This window comes from Sinocyclocheilus grahami, unplaced genomic scaffold (assembly GCF_001515645.1).
Source record: "Sinocyclocheilus grahami isolate Dianchi unplaced genomic scaffold, SAMN03320097.WGS_v1.1 scaffold989.1, whole genome shotgun sequence".
Classification (NCBI taxonomy): Eukaryota; Metazoa; Chordata; class Actinopteri; order Cypriniformes; family Cyprinidae; genus Sinocyclocheilus; species Sinocyclocheilus grahami.
Genome location: NW_015506168.1, coordinates 235761 through 250956, shown reverse-complemented (window position 1 = coordinate 250956; position 15196 = coordinate 235761).

Genomic DNA, 15196 nt, shown 5'->3' with positions numbered 1-15196 from the left:
TCTGGAATGCTTGATTCTGATTGGTCAAATATTTCCCAACGCTGACCGCCATATCCCTTGCATCTGATAGTTTTGTTCTTATAACTTTGTACTTTTTTTTAACTTTTTTAACTTTGTAAATTTCCTACTGTAAATATATAAAAATATAATTTTTGATAAGTAATATGCATTGCTAAGAACTTCATTTGGACAACTTTAAAGGCAATTTTCTTAATATTTAGATTTTTTGCACCCTCAGATTCCAGATTTTCAAATAGTTCTCGGCCAAATATTGTCCTATCCTAACAAACCATACATCAATGGAAAGCTTATTTATTCAGCTTTCAGGTGATGTATAAATCTCAATTTTGAAAAATGGACCCTTATGACTGGTTTTGTGGTCCAGGGTCACATTTGTGGTCACTAAGAAAATAGCTGAGTGCAGATTCTTCAAAATATCTCTTTGTGTGCTCCATGGAAGAAAGGTTTTGGAATGAACTGTATATTTTGGGGATGACTATTCCTTTAAAATAGGATCTAAAGCCACTATCAGTCCTGGCAGAGAGAGAGAGAGAGAGTGTGTGTGTGATTATTTATGTGTGCCTGTGAGAATCCCTGAGGTCCGTGTGTGTGCTGACCAGTGTTTAAATGTAGCTGCTCCAGCACGCTGTAAGTGAGCGACTGCTCCCACGTGAAGCTCAGTGCTGTGTGCATTAATCACTGGATCGTTTACTCATCAGCACACCTGTCATGCTGTCAGTATATCTCCAGAAGTACTTGCACTGGAACCCAGTCAGTCTACATATATCCATGATCACATACTGTTCCAAAACCTAACAAGGCGCATGCATGGCATGGAAGCGACCTGCTAACACTGTGTCTAAACCAGGTGTGATGTCAAGAATTCCTAGCGGTAAGCAGTTTGTCTGTTTGCACTGAACACAAAGCTGCATGACATAGCACAATCACAGCCAATCAGAAGATATGTGATGTTTAACATGCAGTTATGAGGAGAATGAAGTAGAATTATCATATCAACATTTCCCTAACTTGGTGCAATAGATTCTGCAATTGCTTTATCTGTGAAGGACAAATATGATGCTGCCTTTGGCCAATAATTATGTATCTTAAAGGCAACATTTTTGATGCTTACTGCCTTGTCTTGAGAATAACTGATGCCTTACACTGCCTCAGAGCTATATCTTACACACACGTTTCATTTCACGCAGGTGTCCTTTGGGTTGAACCTCTCTTTTTCTACAGAGTAACATCTGCAGAAACATTTCAGCTGCAACAGTGACTCATATTTCAGACTTGCAGCGCTGTGATGATGCCGCAGGTATCGACTGTCACCTTCAGCACAGCCAATCAGCCGGTCTTTCCTGAGAGCAGCCCAACGCTGGAGCCAATCAGATGGAGAATCCAGTGAATGTCAGAGACACCTCTGCTCGAGTCCCTTTCTGAGCAGATATTTTTGAATGGAAAGCATTATTATGGGAAAAGTTTCTTTAGATTATTAAAATGTTCTTCATGTTAAATGATTCTTTTAAGAACTGCTTACTGAAAGATTCTTCGAGGAACCTAAAATGCTTTTTATGCTTAAAGTCTGCAAAACTTTAAACACTTTAATTTAAGGACCGATTCTCACTAACTGGAATGCATGTTCCCTATTCTAAAGTGTTACCAAAGTTTAAAATGCATTCTTTACCATTCTGTTGTGCTCTGTCTACCTGTTTTGAACACTGGAACGGATCATGTGTGAATGACTCCTCAGTCTGTGTTTGTGGTCTGATGAGGCATGTTGCCTGTTTTGGGACTGATCTGCCTGCAGATTCACTAAAGTAGCATTTAACTGCTACTTCAAGTTTGAACTGCTCTGCTGGAAGAAATATCTTAATACTGAATCATACGTCACCCGAACTAAATATTTCCTCACAGTTTAGTAGTAATGACTTTATGAATTTCTTCACCGATAAAATAGATAACATCAGAAATACAATAACAAATATAGGATCTACATTGTCTTGTAATACAGTTCCATTCGTCGCACACAAAGAAAAACTACAGTGCTTATAAACTTATCACTGCATCTAAGCCAACAAACATGTTTATTAGATCCTGTACCCACTAAATTACTGAAAGAGTTGTTACCTGTAGCAGAGGAACCACTTCTCAATATTATTAACTCGTCGTTGTCTTTAGGTCACGTCCCAAAACCATTAAAGCTGGTGGTTATTAAGCCTCTTATTAAGAAACCACAACTTGATCCTAGTGAACTGGAAAATTACAGACCCATTTCAAATCTTCCACCTATGTCTAAAATTTTACAAAAAGTTGTCTGCTCAGTTGTGCTCCTTCCTGCAAAAAAAAAAAAAAAAAGATCTCTATGAAGAGTTTTAGTAAGGTTTCGGGCCCCACCATAGCACAGAAACTGCACTTGTTAAAATTACAAATGACTTGCTTCTTGCGTCAGACCAAGGCTGTATCTCATTGCTAGTTTTACTTGATCTTAGTGCTGCGTTCGATACTATAGATCATGACATACTCATAGATCGATTACAAAACTATACAGGTATCCAAGGGCAGGCTTTAAGATGGTTTAGATCCTACCTGTCCGATCGTTATCACTTTGTCTATTTAAATGGGGAATCATCTCAAATAACGGCAGTAAGGAGTGCCGCAAGGATCTGTCCTAGGTCCTCTGCTATTTTCGATCAGGTAGTCCAAAATGCAGCGGCTAGAGTCCTTACCAGGTCAAGAAAATATGATCATATTACCCCAATTTTACAGTCTCTGCACTGGCTACCTATTAAGTTCTGCATCAGTTACAAAATATTACTACTTACTTATAAGGCCCTTAATGATCTAGCTCCTGTGTACCTAACTAGTCTTCTACCACGCTACAATCCATCACACTCCCTAAGGTCGCAAAACTCTGGACTCTTGGTAGTACTTAAGATAGCAAAGTCCACTGAAGGAGGTAGAGCTTTTTCACATTTGGCTCCCAAACTCTGGAATAGCCTTCTTGATAACTTTCGGGGTTCAGCCACACTCTCTCTGTTTAAATCTAGATTAAAGACACATCTTTTTAGCCAAGCATTCACATAATGTATCTCGTAACTTTGTACTTCAGCTATATCTGATCAAATGCACATTTTCATTCTTTTGTTCAGGTTGAACACCATCTTCTAAGGTGTATTTGCTTGGTTGGAACAGCAGCTACGCTAATTTAGTCTCTATCTGCTTCTCTGTTTCTGCCATGGGACTTGAATCCCGAGGAATTACACAAGCTTCAGTCTGGATCCAATCCTTATGAATATCTGAGATGACCGGACACCTGAGAAGAAATTATGCCAAACCCCCAGAAGACCTCAGATGATGCTAACCCTGGAACAACATATAAAACTACCAAATTTTGCTTAATCACAATGTTTAATCGCAATTGCAAAGTTTAATCGCAACATATAATCATTGCCGTTAATAGTGTTCACCGTCTGTTTGATTACGTGTAATTTGTAATTAACTGCATGATTCTTACTGTACATTTCTGCCATAGTCACCAGTAATAACCTACTCCTAAATGTAATGTAAAAACATAATATTTTCTGCAAAGCTGCTTTGCAAAGATTGGTATCGTGAAAAGCGTTAAACAAATACACTTGAATTTAATTGAATTGAATACAAAATACAAGTCACTGGCATGATCAAATTTATTTATTTTTTTATTTTTTTATAGTTGGTATTTTTTATATGGTTAACTCAACACGTTAAAGTGACAGGCTCATTTTCTCCTGAGCTACAGACACACAAAGTAAGATGCAAAGATTATAATAGGACAGATCAAAGTCCAGCAAAAACGTGTGTAAATGCAAGGCTCAAAGATTGGGTGGAAACTAGTCTAGTGAAATGGGCAAGAAACCTCGAATACATTTTTCCTTTAGCCGTGTGTGCCACTGAGAAGCACATACTGCATAAACATTCATTCCAATGAATAATTCATTATGGTTCAACATTTTCACACTAAATTATGATATGCAGGATACGGGGAATAGTAAAGTAAGCAGCTTGTACAGGAACTGGATGTTCTGACATGGTGAACATGGTTGCAGTAACTGCATTCTGTAAAGACCCTAAATTTAAGATTTCTGCATAGAACATGTCCATCCGTTTTACACAGTTTTCATAAACAAACTTAATGTGATGATGCGTATTCAGTCATATGTGATGCATATATAGTGTAGAAATCTCAACTGTTTCATTTATTTATGGCTGACAAATATGCATAACTTGAGGTTTCTGATATTTGGATTATTCGGAAGGATCTTCAGAGCTTTTAACAGAACATTTATTTTAGTCCCTAATGCCCAAGAATAAGGTGTGCATGCATGTCTGTACACATGAGAGTATAACGTATAAGCAAAATTATATTATGGACTATAAGGTGTCTATTTTCTATCTTTTATTTTTATTTGCAGTAATTCCCATGTTGCTTAAACAGCAGTGTGATGAACCTGCAATATCATCATTATCACTGTTAGAATTACAGCCTTGTATTTTGCATAAAGTCCAGAGGAGGCTGATGTTAGGAGAAACAAGATTCACTGTGACTGATGGCTGAAGACGCACAGCTTTGGAAATTTATGCCTCACTGCTTGGCCTTTCAATCCTGAGGCCTGATGAAAATCTAGGATCAATGTACAAATGTCAAGTAAAGAGCAGGCAGAGGTGGATTCATCACACTCTGTTAGCTGGACTGTGTTTGGTTCAGACGCCGTGGAGGCTATTAATTGTGGTCACAGACAGAGGCCTCTTTCAGTAGTGTCTTGAAGCCAGGCTAAGGTAACGCCTTCAGGAAACAGCAGCCATTACAACATGCTCAAAGTAACACACATGCTGCTTATTCTACGTGGATTATTTGTTTGTCTGTTCAATCATGCATGTGCCACAGAGCACTTTATTTATCTATTTGCAGCCACAGTATACACCATACAAACAGACTTGGTTACTTGTGCAAAACTCACTAGCAACAGCAGAGTCATGGGCTTGATGCCTGAAGAATGCATGAACTGATAAAATGTATACTTCAATGCAATGTGAGTCACTTTGAATAATAGCATCTGGCAAATGCATAAATGTAAATAATAAATTCATCTGCATTAGGAAAATTGATTTCCTTGAGCATTATTCTCAAGGTGGTGTACACTCTTAAAAATAAAGGTGCTTCAAAAGGTTCTTGAAGCGATGCCATAGAAGAACCATTTTTGGTTCCACAAAGAACCATTCAGTCAAAGGTTCTTTAAAGAACATCTCTTTCTTACCTTTTTGTAATCTGAAGAACCTTCTTTCACCACAAAGAAGCTTTTGTGAAACAGAAAGGTTCTTCAGACGTTAAAGGTTCTTCATGGAACCATTTAGACAAAAAGGTTCTTCTATGGCATCGTGAAGCACCATTTATTTTTAAGAGTGTAGTAAAGTGAAAACTTGTAATCTTGTGCAAACTACCTAAGGCTGATTACACAAAGAATAGATTAATAAAGACTGAATAAATTTAACTCTATAATTTTATGATAAATGCGAATTCCAATTTTGCCCACAAAATATGGTAAATTAGACCACACCTTAAGACTAATACAGGAGAGTTTTGTCCGCCTTGCCCTCACTAACACATTAAAAAAAGCAATGCAACAAACAGGGTAGTGATGCATTTGTATAAATCAGTTTATGAAAGCAACTTTATTTTAAAAAGGGATTTCCTGCCACTGGGGATTTTACAAACAGATACTTCTGAATGAATTAATTTTATACCTCTGTCTGAAGACACATGTATTTCTGTCATAAGTGAATACAAATTATTTAGTAGATTAACTAATGTACTAATAAACTTCAGGAGCGGCTGGAGATGAAGACATATACCATTCAATTATAATTAGATATCCATTAAATCATAAATTATGTATTATATATATTTAAGGATGGAGGATGTGGAGGTTTGATTAGTAATAGATTTATAAGAACATCAGTTCTTCCCTTCAAAGGAGAAAATGAGTCTGTCTAATGTATTTCCATTAGTCTATCGTTATATCTGCCCACTACTACTACAATACTCAATGGAATTAGATCTGAGCGTGAGTCTAGTATTTGAGACCCATGCAAGTTTCTATTTGTATCTGCATGCATGGACAGATGAGATCCCAGTATGTTTGGCTTTAATTACTGGCTATCATTTGATAAGCAAAAACCTCAAAGCTAATGAGTGTCCCCACCTTCTCATCAACGACAGCCTGGAGAAAGATCAAAGACTGTGTGCAGTGCAAGGATTCTTGAAGAACATGAAACCCAATTAGAGCAGTGAACACAACACAAACACCTGGCCTGAAATCTCATTACACAATCATACACACATTCATATGCACACCACAAAGAATCCCTGAATACCATGTAACCACCTCAAAGAAAATCGCAGACACAAAACAAAGTTTAAAGGGGTGGTTCATTGCGATTTCACTTTTTTAACGTTAGTTAGTGTCTAATGTTGCTGTTTGAGCATAAACAATATCTGCAAAGTTACGAAGCTGAAAGTTCAATGCAAACAGAGATATCGTCTTTTAAAATTCTGGCAGTTTAATGCCTACAAAAACGGCTGGTAGGGACTACAACGAGTTACTTCCCGGGTTCGTGACATCACAAACCCAGATAAACCTCGGGAAAAGGCAGCAAAGGGGGCGAGGCCATGCTGCGCTGCTTTAGAGAAGAGGAAGCGAAAACTAGAGATGCACGTAACAATCTATTCATATATGAATCGCGATTCTGTCTTCTAATGATTCTAATGGATTCACAAGTTTCAAAATCAATTTTCTAAAGCAGCAGTTCTCAATACTGTTCCTTGCGTCCCCCTGCTCTGCACACGCTCTGCATCTCTCTCTCTCTCTCTGATAAGTGATATTAATGATGCAGTTGTTTACAATACAACCGGAGCACATGCGGCCGAGGTAAGGGGCGGGACGTTTAGACGCGTGCTAGAGGCGGTTTAGCCAATCACAACACACTGGGCTAGCTAACCAGTCAGAGCCCATCGCCTATTTCTGAGGGAGGGGCTTCATAAAAGAAGGAAATGATCAGCCCGTTTCTCAGAGAAGGGACAGAGAGGTGTGGAATAAAAGTAAATTATGTGAAAAATAATGCGTTTTTTAAAAAACAAAGCATTAACACATGTTAGACTGCACCCCATAAAAACAATCAAGCCTAGAAAAAACCCAGTGAACCACCCCTTTAAAGCTTTGTTCCAAAACCTATTGAACTGGCTACCTAGACATCCTCATGGACACCGCAGATAATTACTTTCTCTTGGATAGGCTGGAAAACCTGGGCCTCATAGATTCTACCTGTCAGATCACTAACACAGTCAAGATAAACTGTCAAATCTAACATTAGTGAAGTACTGTATGGAGTGCCACTAGGCTCTGTATAAGGTTCTCTGCTGTTCTCCGTGTACATGCTTCCCTATTTGATGTGGATATAAAAAAATAATAGAAACTTGCTATATCTGTGTAAATTGCTCATGTCTACCATAAACAGAAGGCATAGCATCCTAGGGCATTGCATGAATTCAGATAATGCAATCCTAGAATGCATTGCAATGACATCAGTGAAAAAAAATAAAAAAAGTCCGAATGAATTGATGAAAATGTACTTACTGATCAAAGCAACCATCAAAATATATCTTCTCCGGATTTAAAATTAAATATGTAACACAATATTTGTTGGAGCTTTTTTTTTCTTGAGAATTGTGTTGTTAGCTTAGCAACATAGTAATGTCAGTCTCTATTTCAATCAACTGTGACTGTGAATTTTTCATGCATTCATATGAGGAGTGCTATTTCATGACAAGTGAGTGACCACTAACTGATTTGCCTATAAAGAATGTTCCAAATCAATCCGTTTGGATGCTGCCTATAACAACAAACAGCAGCAAGGCATCTCATTAGGTTTTGGAAAAGAACTGATATGAGCACAAGTGTGAGTTGTGGTCAAGTTTGAATGAACAACCATCTGAAGTGAAAACTGCTGCTGCTGAAACAGGCATTTTAGAGATTAAGCCCACCACTGCTAACATGTGACAAAACTGTCTGCTATGACATTAGTGAAGATGGTTCTATAAGAGATAAAACATGCTGACTTGTGAAAATGTCTTCTTCTATTACTCAGAATCCATCATACAGTCATATAAAAGCACACATTCTACCAATGGGAACACATTTAGAGGCTTAAGAAGTGTTAGCTGCCTATTACAGGTCCAGTACTAATATAAAAAGCAAAGCAATGTTCACAACAGTTCACTTTTATAGGCTTAAGGCCTATTTACAACAAGAGTAAACTGATACTCTAATTTCTCTAATTCTCTAATCTGAGAATATGCATTTAAACAATCAATATAACAATCCATATAAAATGCTGGTTCTGGCAAGAAGAAGAAAAACATTGTGTGTGTGTGTGTGTGTGTGTGTGTGTGTGCTTTAGATGCTGGTGCTGGAATTCTGCTGTGCTGGTTTCGCTGGTTTTATTTTTGACTGGCTGAGATTGTTGCATCACACAACATTTTCATTTTCAGTGTGAGCAAAAAAAAAAAGAAGACTGGAATGTTGTTACATCGTGCTTAATTTGTACATGCTGTTAGGCTAATGATAAATGCTCTGACGTCTCCCACTTTACATCATGTGAAAATGAAATTATCTGGCAGACTTCACCAAAAACTGCATTATATACCAAGATTAGGGTGACCATGCGACTGGTAAGAAGCCTTTTAGCTTTGTTTATGATCAATCTGCAAAACAGTGACTTTAAAATATGATCAATCTGCATAACAGTGACTGTAAAATGTGTATTTTAGGTATGGAAATTACATATTTTGAGCTTGGATATTATATAGGCCTAACCCCCCTCAAAGCTTGTACTTGGACTTTACCACTAGTTGACCACAAATCCACAAATATGGAGAAAGAAATCGCAAGTTCACTAAGCATGAAGAATTGTGACGCCACAGTTTTAAAGAGAGACAGATTTGATGACTAATAGATAAAAGCTCTGGCATCAGTAAGAACTGCTCTTTGTCAGACATCGGTTTCTGGAAGTACATGGTTCTCTCTTGCTAATATGCATCCCACTCGGTTCTTTGAACAGTACAGAGTACATCCTGGCAATGTTTTTTCACAGTGGAGACGGCAGCTCAAGAGGCTAAAGGAGAAACTAACCGGCCAGACAGCAGGAGCCACTGACAAAAGTCCTGCAGAAAATAACATGAGCATACACTCTCAGGGAGTCTGGGACATAAACTGGCCTTATTAGTCACAATCAGTACTGCTCCACATGCAGGAAGACCACCTGGAGTACACAAGCCATGGTGAACATCCCACCAGAGGAGACTGAGTCAGAGCATGCTGGATGCATAAACTGCTTTGATTAGTCTTGAAAATTAGTCATCTTTTTTTTTTTTTTCATTTGCACACTTTTCCCATAATATTAATTCCTGTTAGAATTGTGTTTGTTAAATAGAGAATTGTGTGTTGTGTTTTGCAAAAAGGGTTTTATGAAATTGAACACTGAGTCAAAAGCCAAGAATTCACAAGAATTAGTGTACGGTTTTGCAGATTTGGTGTGTGTGTAAAGATTTTGTGTGTAAGCAGTTGAAAAAAACAATCACTCCCAGTGCCTTTCAAGAGCGGGTAATCTATGTATGTCCATCAAACAAAATGACGAGGTGAGTCAGTTTTAAGATGAAAAATCAGAAAGCATAAGGTTTTGTGTCATGCTGTAATGCTATAATAGAAAAATATGAGAAAACATTAAATTACAAGTTGGACAGTCAGTATTGGACTGTCAGTCACAAACACTGACATTAACATAGGAACAATCTATAATGGATGCTTTTAAATAATGGGTTAAATAATGTGTGTGTGTGTGTGTGTGTGTGTGTGTGTGTTTCTTAAAATAAAGTTAATTTTGGCTGCATGCCTTATTAATTATTACTTATCAAAGCAGAGATATGTTGAGAACAGATTCATAACATTGAAAGATTCACACTGGAATCCATTCAGCAAGCGTCAAATAAAACCAAATAATGCACAAATAAGATGATGCACAAATAACTTGTATGAAACCTGGTTGCATATAGTATACAGATGTCCACTCTAACTGCAAATAGAGATTTATAGATGAAGTAAAGCAGAAATCCTCCTCAAATATTTTGATGATGAAGCATACTGCCATATAAAGTTGTAATTGCCTAAACTGGGTCCAGTGTTAATGAAAACTGTCCAAAAAGACATTTTAACCATACAGTCTTTTTTATTTAATCATAATGTAGCGAATCAGCTCATGGGGAAATATGAATAATTAACCATAACTAGTTATAATTAACTATTCATATTTTAGATCCACTGTAGATATTTAGCTGACCACTCAGGGTCAACTGTCTTGTCAATTCTAAGAACGTTAATTTCCTGGTTAAGGGAAATAACTTTCTTACTGTACAATTCTATAAGCTTGTAACGTAAATCTGCATGATTATTGACTCCGGTTATGAGTAAACACTGAACACGTCAAGTGTGATACAAGTAAGGTTTTATTAACTACATAAACACTTAAACTAGTCTAACATACTACATAAACACATAAACTGGTCTAACATACACATACACACACACACACACACACACATACAGTTGGTATAGAAAAGGGTTAAAGTTTAACTCAGCATAGAAAGAGGCATAAAGAATGAATTTTATGAAACACTTTGCATATTCAACAGATCTAAAACCTGAGGGAAAACGTCAGATTCTTAGTTCAAACAAACCTTGTAAAAAGGTGTAACTGATACTTAATGCATCAATTAAATCGACTAAGTTTGATACTTGCGTATGTCTGAAAAAGATTCCTGATGCAATCTTAAGGCCCCAAGATCTTGCTGAAGTTGGTTGATGAGAAAGAACCAGTTTGAGTCAGAGTCACTTGATGAATGGAAAGGACTAGGCCGAAGAAAGGCCTGGCACAGATGCTTTGGTATCCTGAAGCGTTTCTCACATCTTCTTAGCTTATGACCGAACCACCGACTGGGGCGGGTCTCTTGAAGTGTGGCCTTTAAAGCCTGCAGAGATTCACGCCTCTCAAGATGGGCTTGCCCAATGGGGAAGTCCGGAATCTCAAGTGGGAGTTCTGCATTTTTATGGCCCTTTGTCTCTAAGCATGGTATTTTGCATATGTAATTCACTTGGGTGTTGATGCAGAAATTAGTAATGATTCTTAGAACATCAATATGTTGCAGAGGTATCAGCATGTGATATGCACTCTCAGTTAGATCATCCGAAGACGAATTCATAGATACTAGACATGGTAGAGTTACTTCTATGAATGAGTGGTTTATCGTAAGCATGAATAAAAATAGTCTATAATACAACAGATTAATACAAAACAGCAATAATATACACAATGGCCTGAAGGATATGTGTATTCAATCAAAGAAAGGTTTTCCTATGAATTAATTAGAGAACAGTCCATTTCTCTGGGCATTATGTGTCTTTCTTATGAGGAAAATGAGGGAGTTTGTCTGCCTGCATTCCTTTAGGCCATAAAACCAGTGATATCAGCATTGGTTACCATGGAACCAGAGGCCTGTTCTGCCTTTCTGAGGTGTTAGGTGCATTTCGGGGGAAGGGTCCATAGACCCTCGTAATTGGCCATTTGGTTAGGTGACGGGGAGTTCGATATTATTTGTTAAATATAACAAAAAGTTGTGTGTCTGATTGGTCCAAATGCTACAATAATATCATGGAAGTGAGAAATGAACAAAGGTCAATGCCAAAAAAAAAATTATTTTGTTTGTTTGTATAATTCAGCACTTGCATTTTTTCGAGATTACTGTCTGATTTGATTGACTAATTGATCTGGCACTTATTTGACACAAGGTCAATGGGTAATCAATCAATACGATTTTCTAATGTTCTCAATATCCCCTTCCATCCTGCCAGTCTTTTTTTAAATCCTCCAGGAAGTGATAAACGTCAGTAAGTATCAGCAATCGATTGGATGAATTCTGTTATCTTGTGTCAATCTAAACATTGGGTAAAAAAAAATATGAATATGAAATGAAATTGAGGTTCTCATGTAAGCTAACTTTCAAACCTTTCACTGACCAATGGCGGCAACACTTTATTTGAACCCCTTCAAACCTGAAAAAAAAAAATTCAGATTTTTTTCTCCGTGTACGTACTCTAATTACACATTACACGCATTTACTACAGTAATAAGAGTAAATTAACAGTAGTAAAAGTATCTAGTAGTAGAAGTATCTACAAGTAATTACAAGTAAACCTAAACCAAAACCTAACCTTAGCCCTATAGTAAATATGTAGTTAATGTAGTATATCACTCAGTACTTATTTGTGTAAATACACTGTAACAAATTTCCTTAAAATTTCAGCTTCGACTTCAGCGATTTTGTCAGGTCCCATCCTTTTAGGCATGAAACTTTAAAAAAGCGATAAAATCTGTGTTTGGCCATCTTGATTTACTGCAGAAAGCAATGGCAACAAGACTATCGTTTCCTCTAAATTGCTTGCAAATTTGGGCTGCATAGTCTGTTTTAGCAGGCCTCATTCTCTTTCTTCCCATTTTAATCATAGCATGTCAAAATATGTGGGATTATAGGATTTTAATTGTTTTCAAAAGTACAATAGCGGTTTTCCCGAGACGTGACGATGACAGTGTTTTTGCTTTGCAATAGTCAGAGCTGGGCCAGTGAGAGCGTGTGAGGATAAGCCCTTTAAATCCAGTCCGGGTCTGTGCTCTGTGACTCCAGTGGGAGGATAACACAGACACTTGGCTTTGTCATTTTCAGCTCTTCCAGTGTGCAATAGTTGATTAATGTTCCCGCTCTGCATGCCCGCCTTCCCCCTCCGGCCTGCACTGTCTACTACAGCCTGCCTTTGATTAATGGCTGACTCAGGTATTCCAGGGATGGGCTTGCAAATTACCTCACACTACTTCGGGAAAGAAAAGCAGGTTACATCCTGAGAGGCTGAGGTGAAACATGTACAATTTCTCTATTTTTAGTTATGCATAAGAGCTCAGCACCTTGGTGTGAAAGCACACAAACCCTTTTCTCACCTGCAGAGAGATGGGTATATTGTGCCCTCAAGTGTCGCCGTTGTTTGTTCTCAAGCCCCCTTGCACAGAATACTCTCTGATTTGTTTGTGTGTGTCAGCGCTGTCTGAGCTATTTCAGGTGTGGCAGCTTTAGCCGAATCGATACTCCAAAAGCGAGGAAGACACAAGCATTCTCCTTTATCTGCAGTGCGGAGGAAAAAGCTACGGTTCTTTAGCATAGCATAGATAATTAATAGCAGGGTTAAACCTACTTTATATGACATACTCATGTACAGTATGAGCAACTATGCTTTATGTATATTGCAAAATATCTTAAATATGCTTTTCTAAACATGCTAACTTGGAGAAAGAATTCAGGTTTTTATTTTTTATTTTTTTTCATACAGTGAAAGTTAGCTGGATGAACACCATTACTGGAGCTTTTAATTTAAATATTGAAAGCAATGTTTCTGGCCAGAATTATGAGGTATGTAGTTGTTTTATTGGTTGTAATTTGTGCTCTCTTTTTGGTCTTATATAGCATTTTTGATTTGTAGTCTGTTTTGTGTAATTCAATTTGATGCATTTATTGTTTTACGTGGATTATATTTTTGTGCTTATGTTTTGCATGTATTTTTATGAGTAGATTTGTATGTACAGTATATGTGCTACATAATTTTATAAAGTTATATCATTTATAGATGTTAAGTATTTGTAGTCATTGCATTCTTGGCACAATACAACAGGAGAACAGCGTGTACAATTTACCACTGTCTTCAGTAATGCATTTAACCAACATTACTGATACATTGCCATTTTTAATGTGGGAAATTTGTAGTAAAAGTGATTTAAATTATTTTTAAAGTTCCATTCAGTGGCACCAGTGGTGTGAACGCACACTGCAGCTTTAAGATCAAACTGAAAAAAATGCTGAATGAAAAATCCATAGCAGTATACAGTGTCCAGATTTCCTGCTGCACACCATAAAACCAGAGGGTTTCCACACAGCCTGCAGATTTCCTGTCACCACAATCTATTATCATGCTCCTTGTTGCTATTTTAGGAAAGGCCGTATCGTGTTCATAAGTTATGTTTATCTGACTGTGTCTGCTCCCCTGTGAACCTCGTGTTCATTAGATCATGTCTGATCACAAGGAAAACTAAGACAAATAGACCACAGAGAAAAACGTAAAAGAAAGACTATGCCTACCATCATTTCTCAGGCATTAATACAGTATTCATCATGTTCATCGAGGTTTTAATGATGAATATTAATCAAAATATTCATCATTAAAAACTGCTCAAATGTGTTTTATCCCTGGGGAATAGTGAATATGCCTGATAAAGTAAGGGACGAAGGGTTGGGGGGTTCTAGGGCAAGGTCTTACTGAGGGGTCAGTTGGTAAGGCAGTGCTGGTGGTGGTAATTAATCTTCAGGTGGGCAAGGAGGTAAAGGCTTAGTGTCTTCATTGAGGCTTGAGCTTCCACTCTTGACGGTACACCCTAAGGGCTATCCTTCATTCTTATTTATGAGGTTCTGCCCTGCTGCGGCACACCGACACATCAATTCCTCAAGGTTGAAGAGGAGACGGCTTACTCTAACATGCTACTGTACACTAGATACAAAGAGAAGGCCATAGTGTGCCTGCTGCTGCATTTCTAATGCAATAACTGTGGGAAGTAGCTGGAATTAAGGGCAACTGAGGTCCCGCAATTTCAGAGCACCTGGTGCCCAGAAATTCAACTACATTAGAAGACTGTTTATAAAAAAGGACCTTAAGGTACCACAGAGAATGCACAAGGACATATTTATCTACAGGGCAGTAAACTGAATTATGACTAATCTTTTACATATGACTTGACTTTGGCAGCACAAGGCTAAAGAAGGCATCAAGTGGAACAAGTTAATCTCATGCTTGCAAAAAACTGTTTAAAAAAAACATACTCTCATAAAAAGTCATTACACTCAAGTGAACCTTATGGTGGCCCAGTAGTGCACAATGCAACGAAATTAGCACAACACAATGGAAACAAGCCACAACTCAGTGAAATTAGAACAACACAATGAAATTACTCCTAT